Here is a 17,099-nt window from a genome sequence, read left to right as displayed (position 1 = left end):
GTGGGGAATGACGCTTGAGCCAATGGCCTGACACTGGGAATTGTCCTCTAGTTTACATTCTGAGAATACTATCTGTCCTGTGACACGAGACCAATTTTACGTTCTACCCTTCCTTCCTGGTCTGCTTCAGAATTTCCACCAGCCTTGGTATGGCGGTGTATCCCCATGCAAAGGATGTTAGTGTTGTGTTGTGCTTTGCCCCTGGATGTCCCTGCACAGCCCATGCACCTGGCATGGGCAGTGCAGGGAGTCCCATGCCGTGCCTCTTTGCCCTTTCCACTGCCTGATTTGCAGGGCTGACATGCATTGTGTAGTAGGTATGTACCTCCCCCTTCTTGCACTTGACATTTGGGCATTTTGGTCCCCCATGCAACTTACCCTGCATATGAGTTATTTCCTGGTAGTCTGCACTGTCCTGTTCTGCGATACCAGTGATGATTATCTTCCGGGATGAAGGCTGCAACCATCCCCTCCATCTCGTCCAGGTCCTCTTGCAGTGCTGGACTCCCACCTCCGGTCTGCAGTGCTGTTTTCCTGTACCTTCCCATTTTCTCCATTGTCCTCCAGTTGCAGTCATGCCAGCGTTTCTTGCACTCAGTGACAGTTCTCCTGACCACTGCCACACTGTTAATCTTGTCACCAATCTGTTACCAAATTGCCTCTCTCCTTCCAATTGTCAATTTAGAGGTGATGAAGAGTTCATGCTGGTGGTCCGTCATCTCTCTCACCAGTATTTCTTGCTTCTCTGCGCTGAAGCAACACTTTCTCTTCTTCTTCTTGTCTCTCCTGTGGGTCTTGTCTGTTTCCTGTTTGTCTGGGGTCTCTGCTGGCTTTGTGGATCTATCTTGTCTCTCCTTTGCACTCTTTGCTCTGTTGGGTCACTTTTTGGCGCTATTGAGGGCAAAATGGCGCATTTCCGTTTTGCTATGTGTTTACATGTTGTAAACCGGATTAGAGTACTTTTTCCTGCATTAACGTAATTTTGCCTTACAACAAGGCGCAATGGTTAGTGCCACCCAGTGTCAAAGTATAAATATGATGCACGGGTGGCATTAAGAGATGGCGCTAGACAGCGCTAAACCTTTTGACGCAAAACTGCACTAACGCAGTTTTGCATCAAAAAGTATAAATCTGGCTCTTACTCTTTTATGAACCAGAGTACAGCCCAACAATACCCAATAATCCCAATGGATGAGGATTACAATTCTAATTAATCCCAATGACAGTGCATGAAAGGGGAGGAGGAATGCCTACTTAGAGTATCCTTAAAGGTAGACCAGAGGGGTCCATTCATAAACGGTAATTTGAATGGCCCACCTGTGTCATTTCTATTTGACACTAGTGCTACTAGCTCTAACGTGAGAAGAGCAGAGGCTCCCAACCTACCCCTTTTAGGAAAAGAATCCAAGTTGCAGGTGCTGCTAATAAACAATTGGCTAGCCCTGTCACTGAAGGTGTACCCGTAAAAATAGAGCCCTTTTAAAAGGACTAAATCGATAGATGGCACACGTCTGATTCAAAATATATTTACAATCGAGAAAGATATTCAAAGTCCATAATTCACAAAGACTTCATTAATTGATTCATAATCTTCTTTATTCTTCATGCAACTCCTTCATCAAGATTGCTCTCGTCCCAGTCCAGTCAACACGTGTTTCATCTGGGAAATACCCCTTGACTTCTTCAGTACTTTCTATAACAAACAATATTTCACATATATATGCTTGATTGTACATTTTCACAGTATAATTCAATAGATTCCATCACCTAAAGCCATGCTTAGTGACTTAACACATTATTTCAAAAGCAAAAGTCCCATAAAGTGCAAACCCTTATATCACTACGGACTTTGTGAATGTCTCTCTAATTATTAATGAAGGTTTTATGACAATAAGTTCCCAAGCCTTAACGTGATCTGAAAGCCCCTATGGGGCACTCCATTATGTGACAATTGCTAATACTAGCTTCTAATGCCCCTTATGATTACTCAGTGAGATACTTCTTATTGGGAAGTGATCTAATTTGTAACTACCAAAGTACGGTACCTGGTCTCTCTAAATAAATCACTGTAAGATATCTTGTTCTTTTGGTTCCATGTCATACCATTCATTGCCTGTAATATGGAATATCCATTAAATGCTATGTTTCCCCCTCATAGTATAAATACTTGAGTCTAAAGAAACATTTACTTCAGATCACTTACCCTCCCGTCCGCATATGGTATATGCACTTAGTTCATTAATTATAGTTTGGGACGCCCCGTTGAGGTTATAATCCAAAGGCGTATCCTATAATGTGATATTAACGTTAGTGTTATAATCATACCTCTCCTGTTACTGAATTATCCTTAGCGACCACGTAATCACATACCTGTGTCTCACTTCTTGGATGGCGTGTACGCTATCCACTAGTCAAAGAGAGTCCAACCTCTCTTTCGACGAATTTAAGTCCGCCTCTTCTACAATCAAGGTAGAAGACGTACTCGTCTCTCGTAATATTGTGTGTGTTAATATGCACGATCCAAGCACTTGAACACTGTTCTCTCCACTCAAAGACTAGACAGATACCATTTTGTCGATGTTGTGCCGATATTATTGATGTAAAACAACGTATTATCTAGCATAGATCCCATATTGTTAATTATCGCGAAACGGAACTTATCTCTCTCACCAAACAAACAAAAGTGATTTAAATTTTTAAAGAACAAAAAATAATATTGTGGTCAGATTGGTGGTCTATAACACATTGTACAAGGCCCCAAATTACAGTAGCCTCTTCATATATTTAAAAGGATCCTTATATGCTACTTGGATCATATTAATAAATTCATGATTGGCTATTCAGCTAGCTGATCGCTATTACCAATCCAAGATCATTACCTTCAATCACAGAGATCAAGGATATTACTTAATTTAAATTAGTTATCTACTGCATATAGGGGGTGATTCTAACCCTGGCGGTCGGTGTTAAAGCGGCGGCAAACCCGCCAACAGGCTGGCGTTAAAAAATATGGAATTCTGACCCTGGCGGGAACCGCCAACACAGACAGCCACTTTAACACTCCGCCCGCCACGGCGGTACAAACAAACAGCGCGGCGGTCACCGCCAACAGCCAGGCGGCAGACAATGTACCGCCCACACTATCACAACTCACCAATCCGCCACCTTTTCCGGGGCGGGAGCACCGCCGATAAAAACACGGCGGAAACAGACTAGGAACGGGAAAACGCACACCACTACGCACTCCAGGAGGAAGGAGGACAACATGGAACCCGAATTAAACATCCTACCTGCTCTCGTCTACCTTCTCATCTACCACGAGTACGAAGTCCGGCGCAGACGACAACGGTGAGTACTGCACCTACGACACACGGGAGGGGGGAGGACGAAAGGTTACGGGCACACACATATGCGATCCCCCCCCCCCAACTATGTACACACCAATGCAGAGCAACAAGTCACAGTGACACCACCCAAACACCCCTGAAAAATGCTAGGACATAATCAAATTTGGAATAAATATTTATGTACCAAAAAGCTCCTGAAAATTATCGTACAACCATGAAAGATATTCACAAGAAAACAAATGACATACACATCAGTGTATAACTGAAGTAACAAGTCCTGCACATCCTACGAATTCATCATGTCAGTGGGCCAAAGTTTTGAGAAACAAGGGCAAAGCCCACACAGGAGACCTGAGTCCTTTGGAGAGAACACTGCAGGGGCATCAGATGTAAAAACTACAGGCACCTCAGGGGGAAGGGAAGGGGGGGGCACCACAGCCACATGAGTCCACGACGCCAGATCCACGAGGAGCCACCATGCCCACTGTACCATCCTGGGGAGTGCAAAGCCACAGTCTCTCAATGTCTCTACAGTGGGTGGGCTGCCCACTGTACTATCCTGGGGAGTGCAAAGCCACAGTCTCTCAATGTCTCTACAGTGGGTGGGCTGTCCACTGTACTATCCTGGGGAGTGCAAAGCCACAGTCTCTCAATGTCTCTACAGTGGGTGGGCTGCCCACTGTACCATCCTGGGGAGTGCAAAGCCACAGTCTCTCAATGTCTCTACAGTGGGTGGGCTGCCCACTGTACCATCCTGGGGAGTGCAAAGCCACAGTCCATCAGGTGGATGACAGTCTCCACTGGTCAAGGAGGAGGCATGGTGGGCACAGTGAACCATAAACAGTGATTGAGACGGCGGTGCCCAGCGGAGCGGTGTTTGAGAAGAAGGGCCCAGCGGAGCGGTGCTTGAGATGAAGGGCCCAGCGGAGCGGTGCTTGAGATGAAGGGCCCAGCGGAGCGGTGCTTGAGACGGCGGGGCCCAGCGGAGCGGTGCTTGAGATGAAGGGCCCAGCGGAGCGGTGCTTGAGACGGCGGGGCCCAGCGGAGCGGTGCTTGAGAAGAAGGGCCCAGCGGAGCGGTGCTTGAGATGAAGGGCCCAGCGGAGCGGTGCTTGACAGGAAGGGCCCAGCGGAGCGGTGCTTGAGACGGCGGGGCCCAGCGGAGCGGTGCTTGAGAAGAAGGGCCCAGCGGAGCGGTGCTTGAGATGAAGGGCCCAGCGGAGCGGTGCTTGACAGGAAGGGCCCAGCGGAGCGGTGCTTGAGACGGCGGGGCCCAGCGGAGCGGTGCTTGAGACGGCGGGGCCCAGCGGAGCGGTGCTTGAGATGAAGGGCCCAGCGGAGCGGTGCTTGAGACGGCGGGGCCCAGCGGAGCAGTGCTTGAGACGGCGGGGCCCAGCGGAGCGGTGCTTGAGACGGCGGGGCCCTCTTCAGCGGTGCCTATCCTCACGGCGGGGCCCTCTTCAGCGGTGCTCTTCTCCACGGCGGGGCCCTGTTCAGCGGTGCCTATCTTCATGGCGGGGCCCTGTTCAGCGGTGCTCTTCTGCACGGCGGGCCCTGTTCAGCGGTGCTCTTCTGCACGGCGGGCCCTGTTCAGCGGTGCTCTTCTGCACCGCGGGCCCTGTTCAGCGGTGCTCTTCTCCACGGCGGGCCCTGTTCAGCGGTGCTCTTCTGCAGCGCGGGCCCTGTTCAGCGGTGCTCTTCTCCACGGCGGGCCCTGTTCAGCGGTGCTCTTCTGCACCGCGGGCCCTGTTCAGCGGTGCTCTTCTCCACGGCGGGCCCTGTTCAGCGGTGCTCTTCTGCACCGCGGGCCCTGTTCAGCTGTGCTCTTCTCCACGGCGGGCCCTGTTCAGCGGTTCTCTTCTCCACGGCGGGCCCTGTTCAGCGGTGCTCTTCTGCACCGCAGGCCCTGTTCAGCGGTGCTCTTTTCCACGGCGGGCCCTGTTCAGCGGTGCTCTTCTGCACCGCGGGCCCTGTTCAGCGGTGCTCTTCTGCACCGCGGGCCCTGTTCAGCGGTGCTCTTCTGCACCGCGGCCCTGTTCAGCGGTGCTCTTCTCCACGGCGGGCCCTGTTCAGCGGTGCTCTTCTGCACCGCGGGCCCTGTTCAGCGGTGCTCTTCTCCACGGCGGGCCCTGTTCAGCGGTGCTCTTCTGCACCGCGGGCCCTGTTCAGCGGTGCTCTTCTGCACCGCGGGCCCTGTTCAGCGGTGCTCTTCTTCATCGCGGGCCCTGTTCAGCGGTGCTCTTCTCCACGGCGGGCCCTGTTCAGCGGTGCTCTTTTCCACGGCGGGCCCTGTTCAGCGGTGCTCATCCAGCAGGGCAAGGGAGCCAGACCTGGCCTGGACTCCCTGCTCAGTCGCCCTCGGACCGTGACGTTTCTGGACCCTTCGGGGATGGACTCCTGGCCTCCTTAGTGTCCTCCTTCCCAGCTGGGATGTGACATGTGGGGTCCACCTTCTCCGCGCTCCTGCTGCCCTTCCGCTCCTTTGATGGGGCTCTCGGGCCCTTGCCTCCCCTAGATGGTGTGGCTGGTGAAGTGGCCGCACATTGCTCCTTGGGGGCAGCCCTGTCGGTCCTCGCATGGCGGCCCTTGTTTTTGCGGGTCCTCTTGCCGGGGGGGGGGGCTGGACGTGTCCTTGCTGCTGATCCATGTGTCACTGCTGGCATAGGGTGGAGTCCAGATCCCATGCACAACAGTGACACGCGAAGCTGGGCTGGTGGTGGCTGCGATGTTCTTGGGACTCTTTGCAGATGGAGGGGGGAGCTCATCGGAGGGAAAGAGGTCAAGATTAGCCATGAAAAGTTTTTTAGGGCCAAGGTAAAGGGTAGGAGAAGTGGAGATGGAAGTGGAGGAAGAGGAGGTGGTTGTAGGAGAGTCAGGTGTGCTGTCATTGGGTGAAGGTGCTGGTGCTGTAGGCTGTCGTGAGGTGGATGTCTGTTGGGTGGGTGGCTGCCTGCGTTTGTGTGTCTTGGAAGAGGGGGTGACAGACACAGTGGGAGAGGACACAGGGGACGTGTAAATGGCAGTGGGGGTGGTGACTGCACGAGTGTGGACTGTACTGGAGGGTGAGGTGGTGATGGAAGCACTGGCTGATGTTGGGGTGCATGCAGGTGTGAGTGTAGACGTCACAGGGAGGGAGGAGGGAGACGAGGAGGAGGGGGACACTGAGGTGGTTGTGACTGTTGGAATGTCTGCATCTGGGTGTTGCTTGGGTGAGTGTTTGTGGGATCTGTGGTGCTTGTGTTTGGATGAGCTGCTCTTGGGTGTTGAGGTGTGTGCAGGCTGGTCTGATGGTGTGGATGGGATAGGCTGAGGAACAGGAGACAGAGAAAGGCTGGAGGCAGTAAGAAGAGGGAGGCTGGAAACAGGGACAATGGCTGCCATCAGTGCTGAGGCCAGAGCAGTGAACGCTCGTTGATGGGCAGCCTGACCCGAATGAATGCCCTCCAGGTACGCATTGCTCTGTTGCACCTCCCTTTGCACACCCTGGATGGCATTCAAAAGGGTCGTCTGCCCAACAATGAGCGTCCTTACCAGGTCAATGAGCTCCGCACTGAGGGCAGCAGGGGCAACAGGGGCAGGGGCTGAGGTGCCTAGGGCGAAGGAGACGCGCGCCTTCCTGGGCGAACGGGCACGGAGCGAAGACTGAGGGGCTGCTGGGAGGGCGGGACTGGTGCGCTGGGTGGCGGCTGTACCTGTAGAGGCGGGGGGCACGGATGTTGCCGCCACCGCTAGGGAGCTCCCATCCGAGGACGTGTCGCTGTCGCTGCTCTCACCAGCGGTCCCCGTCGTGGTGCTCCCCTCGCCCTCCGGATCACTGGTGCCCTCGGTGTCTGTTCCTGGGCCCACCGGGGCCTTGTGTCCTGCAGCTCCCTCGTGCTCCGATGCCAAATCTCCTCCGCCTGATGATGCTAATGCACACATGCACAAGAAGATGAAGAGAAAGGGTGGGGGGAGAAAAAAGACCAGGTTGAGTGCATGCAATGTCAACACCGTTGGCGGAGAGGACAGACACAGGAGCCTAATGCACTAAGCCGCGCATTCGGGGTACACTACTCAGTACTACTGACTAGGACAACAGGCCAAGAGACGTCAAACAGCACATGGGAGATGCTGGACCTTCAATGGCTGTACTTGTCACCCTACAGAGGTGGGGGCCGGGGGCACAGGGCCATGCCTAAGGGAGAGGACTACACTACAGAAAGCGCCCTGGCCTAATGTCACCCACAGCCCTCCTCCCCAACCCAGACGCCTCCACTGCGCAGAAAGATAGGAGAATGTGCTGATACTCACCCCCTTGTGTCTGCTGTGATGTCTTAAAGCGCCCATCCAATTCAGGGTAGGCCACCGCCAGGATCCGGGACATCAGGGGGGTCATGGTGCGACTGGCACCCCTCCTAGGTTGGGAGGCCATCCCCAGCAGTGTTTCTGCGGTCTTCCTTGTTCCGCGGCGGATGTCCTCCCACCTCTTGCGGCAGTGGGTGCCCCGTCTGTTGTGGACCCCCAAGTTCCGCACTTCCTTGGCGATGGCACGCCAAATCTCGATCTTCTGATGGGCGCTGACCTATTTGACATGTACAGGGTGGAAAGGAGGAAATCATCAATGACCTGCATGTTAGATGTGATTGGCCCCCCCCACCAACTTTGCCATATGGCACATGCTCTCATCTGTCGGGCGTTGCACTCCACATTCGCCCCCCACCCCACCAACTTACATCCACCCCAATCCACACAGGCATAGCCCATTCCATGTGCACCCGGTGTACTCACTTGTTGGTCTGGAGGACCGTAGAGTAGCGCATACTGGGGGAGGACCCCATCCACGAGCTTCTCCAACTCTTCAGACGTGAAGGCAGGGGCCCTTTCCCCAGTCGCAGCAGCCATTGTATCTTCCAGACCGAGGTCACAGCAGCACTTGCAGTATAGGTCCTCTCCTGTGGATGATCAGGTCTCGAGTGATTAATCAGATAGGAAATGGCGGTCACGCCCGCGGCGGTGCGTACCGCGGCGGTGCGTACCGCGACCGCTGGCGCACATCGTCATTGGCTCCTGAAACCCATAGGGTTCAATGTTAACCAATGCGGCTTTGCGCCGCGGTCTTCGACCGCCTACCGCCACGGTGTGCCCCGCCAGCGTATTGACCTCACATCCCATTGTCCCACTTCACAGGTCAGGCAGCCGCCATTTCAAGGGCCTACATGGCTTAATTTTGACTGCGACACACAGGCCTAGGCCTTGCATTGCCACACATACACGCCTTTCAACCCATTGCCATTCTTTAACTGTGCAAGCTGTCTGTACGTATCTGTGGTTTGCCTGACTCTGTGCTCCATGTTGTCCTTCCTAGGCACCGTCCGCTGGGACTTGCGAGGAGAAGGACGAATCCTCGCGTGTACCGACCGCTGGTGGACCTGTCGACAATGGAAGAACGCCATATATTACTTCGATACAGACTTGACCGTGCCACTATCCATGAACTGTGTGCCCAGCTGGAGCCAGCCCTGATGTCCCCCATCCGCCAACCCACACGGATTCCCCCTCTGGTGCAGGTTTTGTCAGTCCTCCATTTTTTGGCAACTGGGTCATTCCAGACCACAGTGGCCATGTCATCTGGAATGTCTCAGCCTATGTTTTCAAAGATTTTGAGCAGAGTGCTGTCTGCCCTGATAAAACTCATGCGGAGCTACATCATTTTCCCAGAGGAGGGTGACTTGCCTACAGTGAAGGGTGATTTCTATGCCCTTGGACATATCCCCAACATCATTGGTGCCATTGATGGGACCCATGTGGCTTTGGTACCCCCAAAAGAAGATGAGCAGGTGTACAGAAACAGAAAATGTTATCATTCGATGAATGTCCAGGTGGTCTGTTTGGCTGACCAGTACATCTCCCATGTAAATGCCAAGTTCCCAGGGTCAGTGCATGACGCGTATGTGATGCGAAATAGCAGCATCCCCTATGTGATGGAGCAGCTACAGAGACAACGTGTGTGGCTAATAGGTGACTCTGGTTACCCCAACCTGCCTTGGCTACTGACCCCAGTGAGGAATCCCCGGACCAGGGCAGAGGAACGGTACAATGAGGCCCATGGGCGAACTAGGAGGATCATCGAAAGGACCTTTGGCCTCCTGAAGGCCAGGTTTAGGTGCCTGCATATGACTGGGGGATCCCTGATGTACTCACCAAAGAAGGTGTGCCACATCATCGTGGCCTGCTGTATGCTTCACAATCTGGCATTGCGACGTCAGGTTCCTTTCCTGCAGGAGGATGGTGCAGATGGTGGTGTTGAAGCAGCTGTGGAGCCTGCGGAGAGTGAAGAGGAGGAAGACTCAGAGGACGACACAGACAACAGGGACAGAGTAATAGAACAGTATTTCCAGTAGCACACAGGTAATAATCACCCATGCCATTTTACATTTCCTGAAAGCCTCCTGCATCTCAACTTTGTCGATTTCCCCCCAGACCTATAAACATGATGTTTGATTTTCCCTTCCCTTTTCTGTGCTGTATGAGCCACAGCGTGACCTCGGCTTGGTTGGCCCATGGACTAATGCTAAGTTACCTCGGTATGTGTAATTCACAATTTTAATAATACGTAATTGATATGTAATGTGTCATACATTTGTAAATAAGACAGGCTGAGTCCTGATTGATTTCAGTGCAATGTGTGATTTATTATTAGTGCATAGATATTGGTACATGATAGTGAAACAGTGATGGGTGGGGGTGGAGTAATGTCCATGGCGGAGTCCAGTTCTCAGTCTCACAGGTGCATTGTCCATATGCCTGTGGCAGGATGGAGCAGGGGCAGTTCAAGGTTTGACAGGGTGGCAATGTGGAACAGTGGGAGGACTTCAGGGGGTATGTGATGCTGGCGGGGTACTTGACATCCTACTCTGTCGTTTTTATCTCAGGCTCCTTTTGCGGGGCGGTTGTTGTTCAGCAGGAGGTGGGGTTCTGGTGGGCTGTCGTTGTGGTGGGGCCTCCTGTCCACTAGCGCCGGCGGAGGTGGTAGGCTGTTCCTGTTCCTGGCTAGTGACAGGGGCCCTGTGTGATGCCACATGGTCCCGAAACGTGTCCTCTATACGGTTCAGGGCCTGGACTATGCTCCCCTGCTGTGCCTGGATCTCCTGGAACCTGGCCAGTACTGTCGCCATCGTCTCTTGTGAGTGGTGGTAGGCTGCCATGATGGTGGTGAGGGCCTCTTGGAGAGTGGGTTCCCTGGGCCTCTCATCCCCTCCCTGTCGCACAGCAGCCCTCCGAGTTGCCCTGTTTCCCTGGGCCTCTGTCCCCTGGACGGTGTGCCCACTCCCACTGCCCCCAGGTCCCTGTTGTTGTTGGGTTGGTGGGTTACCCTGGGGGCCCTGTAGTGGTAGACACACCGCTGCTTGACCTGTCCTAGAGACAGAGGCATGGGCCCGCTGGGTGGGAGCTGTGCTGTTGTTCCCAGAGGGGGTTGGGTCTGCAGTGGCCTGTGTCTGGGTGAGGGGAACCGACTGCCCAGAGGTCCCCGATGGTCTGGGCTGGTCGTCAGGTTCCAGGTCGACAGAGCTGCTGTCATCACTAGGGGCCTGTTCCGGGGGTGGGATGGACATTTCTGGTCCCTCCTGACCGGTGTGTTGTCGTTCCGGTCCTGCATGGGGTAAGAGGGTATGGTTATTGTTTCTGTGTGTGCATTAGCTTGCGTTTTATGGGTTCCCTTGTCCCCCAGTGCTGGCATTCCCTTGGGGGAGGTGTTGTGAGGGTGTTTTGTGGGGGGGGGGGATGGGTATGTGCAGTGGTCATGCTTAGGTGATGGGTGTCCATAGTTTGGGGGTGGCATGCAGGGGTTGGTGTTGGGTGGGTTGTGCTGGGGAGACATTCTCAGGGAGGATGTGTGCTGGGGGGTTGGGGGTGAGGGTGGGGGTTAGCATGCTGGGGGGGGTGAAGTGGTTGGCCTTGTACTTACCAGAGTCCATTCCTCCGTGTACTCCAGCGAGGCCATCAGGATGCAGGATGTTTAGTACCTCTTGCTCCCATGTTGTGAATTCGGGTGGAGTGGGTGGGGGTCCCCCGCCAGTCTTCTGCACTGCGATGTTGTGTCGCGAGACCATCGAGCGCACCTTCCCCCGTAGGTCGTTCCATCGTTTGCGGATGTCCTCTCGATTTCTGCGATGCTGTCCCACCGCGTTGACCCTGTTCACGATCCGCTGCCAGAGCTCCGCCTTCCTTGCTATGGTGGTGTGCTGGACCTGTGAGCCGAAGAGCTGGGGTTCCACTCTTATGATCTCCTCCACCATGACCCGGAGTTCTTGGTCCGAAAAGCGTGGGTGCCTTTGTGGTGCCATGGGGTGGTGTGTATGAGGTGTGGGGTGGTGTATGTGATGATGTGTGTGTTGGTGTGTGGTGCTTTGTGCTTCTATGTGGTGTGTGTGATGTTGTGGTGTGCCTCTGTGTGTCTGGCTTTCTATTCTCTGATGTGTCTCTCTCTCCTTCGTCTCTGGTTTTTGTTGGTAGAGGTTTGTGGGTGATGTGGGTGTGTGTTTTATATGGTATTGGATGTGTGGGAGTGGTGTGTGTATGTGTTTCAGGTGTGTGCCTTTCAAATTGTCCAATGTGGTAGGGGTTTGTAAAGGTGTGTGTATTTTGACCGCGGCGGTGTGTACCGCCAATGGAATACCGCGGTTGAATGACCGCTGCGTCGATTTGCGGGTCATAATGGGATGGGCGTATTTCTGTTGGCGTGGCGGTGGAGGTTTGGTCTTCTCCAGTTTACTGCTGGCCGCTGATGTGGCGGACTGCAGTGGAGGGCGGGTTTTCGGAGGTTTTGCAGTTGTGGGTCAGAATGTCCGTGGCGGCTGACCGCGGCCGCGGCGGTATTGTGGCGGCCTTCTGACCGGCGGTAAGCGGCTTTTACCACCGAGGTCAGAATGACCCCCATAGTGTGTGAACCCCATGTTACAGTTACCTCTGTGCATTTCTCCAAGAAAATATTTCAATTCATAGTCAGAGTTCAGGCCTTGTTCAACTGCACCTAATCGCATTATCCATATAGATTCCCTCCTTCTTAATGCCAACACTCTATTACCCCTACGTGGGTCTTTCTCCATACGCTCAAATCCAAAGAACTTAAAGTTTTTATGTGGCCCTTGTGCCTTACATGATCTGCTATGTACGGCAATAGGATAGCGTTCATACTTCGTGTCTGATGGCTCTCCAATGTTCTGAGATCCTCACCTTAAGAGCACGAATAGTACTGCCCACATAAATCTTATGACAATTGCAAATCAAAATATAAATGACATATGTTGTGTTACAGTTAATATACATTTTGATGATGTATTTTTTATTCCCCAGTCCATTAAAATCTATTTTCCCATGCCATGCCCATCTGCACATTGCACAGTTACCACATTTGAAAAATCCCATATTATGAGTGTCCAACCAGTTCGATGTGGTCTTATCCTTTAAATAACTTGGACTGAGAATATTATTCAGTGTCAATCCTCTTCCGTATGATACTTCTGGTTTATCTGTGATATACTTTTTCAATATTCGGTCTTGTAAAATACCCCAATGTTTTTTCATACTTTTAAGTAACATGGCCGAATTGTTGGTATAATCCAAAATTATTCTTATGTTATCCTTATGATAAGGATTGACACTGAATAATATTCACTAGTGCTAAGACAACTGCATTGAGGGGGAGGACATATCTGTGTAGGAAGGTAAACACACCTTCACAGTCACAAGAGGAAACAGAACTCTGTCAGGTCCACCAGTACAATGCGATGTAGCACACATACGCAAACAACAATATGAGAAACAACCAATGATAACACGTGCATTATCTCATGGAAATGCCATGCATGGTGTGGTGCTAGGTCTCAGCACCACGTAGGTGTATGTGAAAAATGATAGACTAGGACAGGGCCATACTGTCATGTGTGGTGCTGTGGCATCAGTACACCAACACTCATTGCAATGCCTCACCATGCAAATGGAAGCAGAGGGAGGGGTGACGAGGACGTGAGGGAGTTCCACAACACCTGCCCTCCCAATCTTGCTGCTGAATGCAGGACAACAAGCAGGACTCCATGCACCGGGAACTGGCCTCCTTCTGGGCAGACATGGCTGTCTACCACAGGTCTGTTGCTGCCATACTCTATAATCAGCAGCTCCTCCTTGCTGCTGTGATGCCATATGTAGTGCCACAGATGGCAGCTGCTGGGAATTTGGTGTCCACTTCTCCAACCACTGAAGTGTTTGTGGCCCCCTCAAACCCACCACCACCACCATCAAGGACAGAGGAGACGACACACACATCAGAGGATGAAGCTATGGAACAGATCATCTTCACCATAGGAGTACCCGTTAGCACCAGCCCATGCCTCATGAGCAGAGATTTCCCTTTGTCCTGTCCTTGACAACATGCCAGTGTTGCTACAGTTGGTGACATGCACTCTTCACCAACACACTGTTAACCTTTCCACTATAGACTGAAATTTTCTCTCACTACTCCATTGGCAATTCATGTTCCCCTGCACTGAACGAGTCTTCACCTCAGCATGTCCAATGACATGTCCCTCAACCTTGCACTTGTGTTGCGTCACAATAGAATGACATTTGCTTTCAAATATACATGCCTCACCCACTACATACAGCAGGAATGGCTGTGTAAGACTACTCGGCCAATAACGTCATCTGGGAGAATAAGTAAAACACATTGGCATTAAATTTGTATAATTGACTTAATCTGAAATTGGCACTACTCAGTTTAGCAGTATTGACATGAACTTCAGGCCCCAGGCAGATGTCCTACAGTGCCCAACATCACGACACAGGATCCAAACAGTTACAGCTTAAAAAACACACCTACCTGTCCAATTCATGGGAACCATAGTCACGAGCAGTGGTGGGTGAAATGGATGGCAGATGAATTGAGATTTAGATTTGTTGTAGCTGCTATGTGACAGCTCATTTGGATGTGGGAATTAACATGTCAAGGGAGGGATGTGGATGCAGGACGGAATTCACAGGCCAACAGACAATTGGCACTGTACACTCATGCAAAGACACTGAGCACCAAGCATATGACACATGCAGTAAGGGAGTACCTAAATTGTTATTATCTATGTATGGAACTGAACGTAAAACTATGTAACACTCCTATACTAACCTAATATATCCTAACTATACATTACCCACACCTGGCCCTAACTACCCTATGCTAAGCTTACTTACAACCTTTACCAATACACTCCAAACATTTGACCCCTCCTCCTTTATATGACGAGACACATGCAGGACAACATATACTAACCTAACACATACATATACTACCTAATACTAAACATATATATATATATATATATATATATATATACATATATATAAACACATATATATATATACATATATATATGTATATTTTTTACATACACAAAAGTCCCAACATTAACCCCCACCCAACAAACTAACATGTAATAATATGAAAAACCACCCCCAAACCGACTCATCCTATCTGAACAACTACCCTAGTCTAACCTATCACTATGCCCCTTAAACAGGATGAGGAATGAGGGGGTAGGGGACTGAACTAGGGGTGAGGGAGGCAAGAGTTCACAGGTTGGCCCTCCTCAGTGTCTTTTTGAAGGCCTTCAATCTCCTTGTGTTCCAGTCAACATCCTTCTGAATGCTGTCCAGCTTTTTGAGGACCTTCTTCATGTCCCTCTGGAGCTCCACAATTGCCGACATGTCCATTGCAGCAGGCGTGGTGGGCAGTGGTGCTGGGGTTGATGGTGCAGTAGGTGGGGCAGATGTGACAGTGGTGGCTGTGGTCCCCTGTGTACGTGTGGTGCTGTCTACACTCTTTGTGGCCAAAGCGGGTCACCCTTGGCTGAAAGCCCGCCACCCCCCTGTGGCTTGCTCTTTTTGATAGTGTTGTGCCATCTTGCGGTACCCAGACTCAACATTAAAGATGTGGCAATATCGCACTGCCCACTTTTGGAAAGCCCTGATTTCCGCAACATCCATGTTGGCAGCTGTAGAAATGAATCAGGCAACCATCAGTGTCATCATTGTGTGATGAATGTACAGATGATAATCTAACACTCTGCCTTGATTTGCACATGTAGTCTGAATCACAGTCCAGTTAGTGCAATGTCCCTGATGAATGTAATGGCAACGCTGCCTACCCATCATGTAATTTACACCACAGCAAGGCACAACAATAGTTGGACCAAAAAAAGTGATCTCTGCATTGATTTAGTGCAATGTGTCACAATGCAAAGGCAGCAACTACTTCACATGGGCCAGGACTACTAATCTTTATCATCTGAGTCAACTTCAAAGCACACAGCACCAGTGACTGGTAGATGTAATTGGCATGATGGTATGCAGTTGCTAATCATAAGAGGTCAATGTTGTTCAGGACACACGCATGCTGAATGAGATGACTGTCATATACACTGTGACCATCACATCTACCTACATATATGTTGTCCCCCTACCCCTCTGCCTCAGGGGCGATGGGCATGCAATACATAATCACAACTGTCGAGGACAACCATGAAGGCATGTCCACTTATACATGGATTTAGAGAGTGGAACACATGTGAGGAGGGCTGCCACCTAGGAATAAGGTATCCATAGGTCATTCACATCTACATTCATGTGTCCAGTTGTGGACAACCATCAACACCTGATCTGCCTACACAATTCCCAAAACACCCACATTGATGCCAGCACATGTCTGGCCTTGACCTGCATGCACGCCTATTACATACCACATAAGTGTCACGTCAATGGAGTACTACTTATGGGGCTAGATGCTGGAGGACAGTTACCCATACAGGCCTACATGAACATTGGAATACCAGAATGCACACTTTTGTGTGGAAAACTGATACATCACTGTGTTGTGAGAATGACGCTATGATCCAGTGCCAATATACTGACACTGCTGCATTTCCAAGTCTCATGTGGGCTTACTTGTGGCTACTAATCAGCTTGTTCGCATGATGCTGCCTATTGCGGAGCACAAGACTCCCAAGATATGACCCTCTGCTTGTGAATGGGTAATCCTTGCAAGGAACACTTTGTAACCATTCATCCTACTAAGATATCAGATCACGTGCCAGCTCATCATATCTTGCAATGAGTGCAACACACAAGAGTCACTCACACAACAGCCGCAGCCACTACATGGGACAGACATTATCACACTTACTGGATACGTCTGGGTCCTGAAATCTTGCCACTTCTGCGATGGTATAGGTGGCAGGTCCACCTTTAAGACATGGAAAGGAAATGCATGCTCAATGTCAGATCACTGTACATACGTGTGGACAACATATCACAGTGTGTAACATTTTCCGTGAGTGAGCTGGTGATCCTACATGTAGACAGTACAACAGACATACCACTGCAAACTCACATTGACACTGACACTCCAGTGAGTGATAGCCACACATCTGCACACATGCACAGGGCCTAACAATCATGTGGTGCAAAACCCTACTACAACCATATGTGGCTAATCCGTTTCAGATGGTACACCATGGCATTATTTGTATTTGGGTGAAAATTTCAATGGCACTTCCCTGGTGCACTGCAATACAAGTGGCTCAGATATTGTGGCTTGTGCATCAAGGGACACTGAGTTACAGTGTGATGGACATGTGGCTCAATTTTCAGTCTGCAATTACCATGCGTTCAGTGGTCCATGATAGATGTGGGAGAGTTGTATGTAGGTAACAAATGCCCCATTGGCAGT

This window comes from Pleurodeles waltl, chromosome 1_2 (assembly GCF_031143425.1).
Source record: "Pleurodeles waltl isolate 20211129_DDA chromosome 1_2, aPleWal1.hap1.20221129, whole genome shotgun sequence".
NCBI classification, from domain to species: Eukaryota; Metazoa; Chordata; class Amphibia; order Caudata; family Salamandridae; genus Pleurodeles; species Pleurodeles waltl.
The sequence above is the reverse complement of the archived record's forward strand: the minus strand, read 5'-3'. Positions refer to the sequence as shown.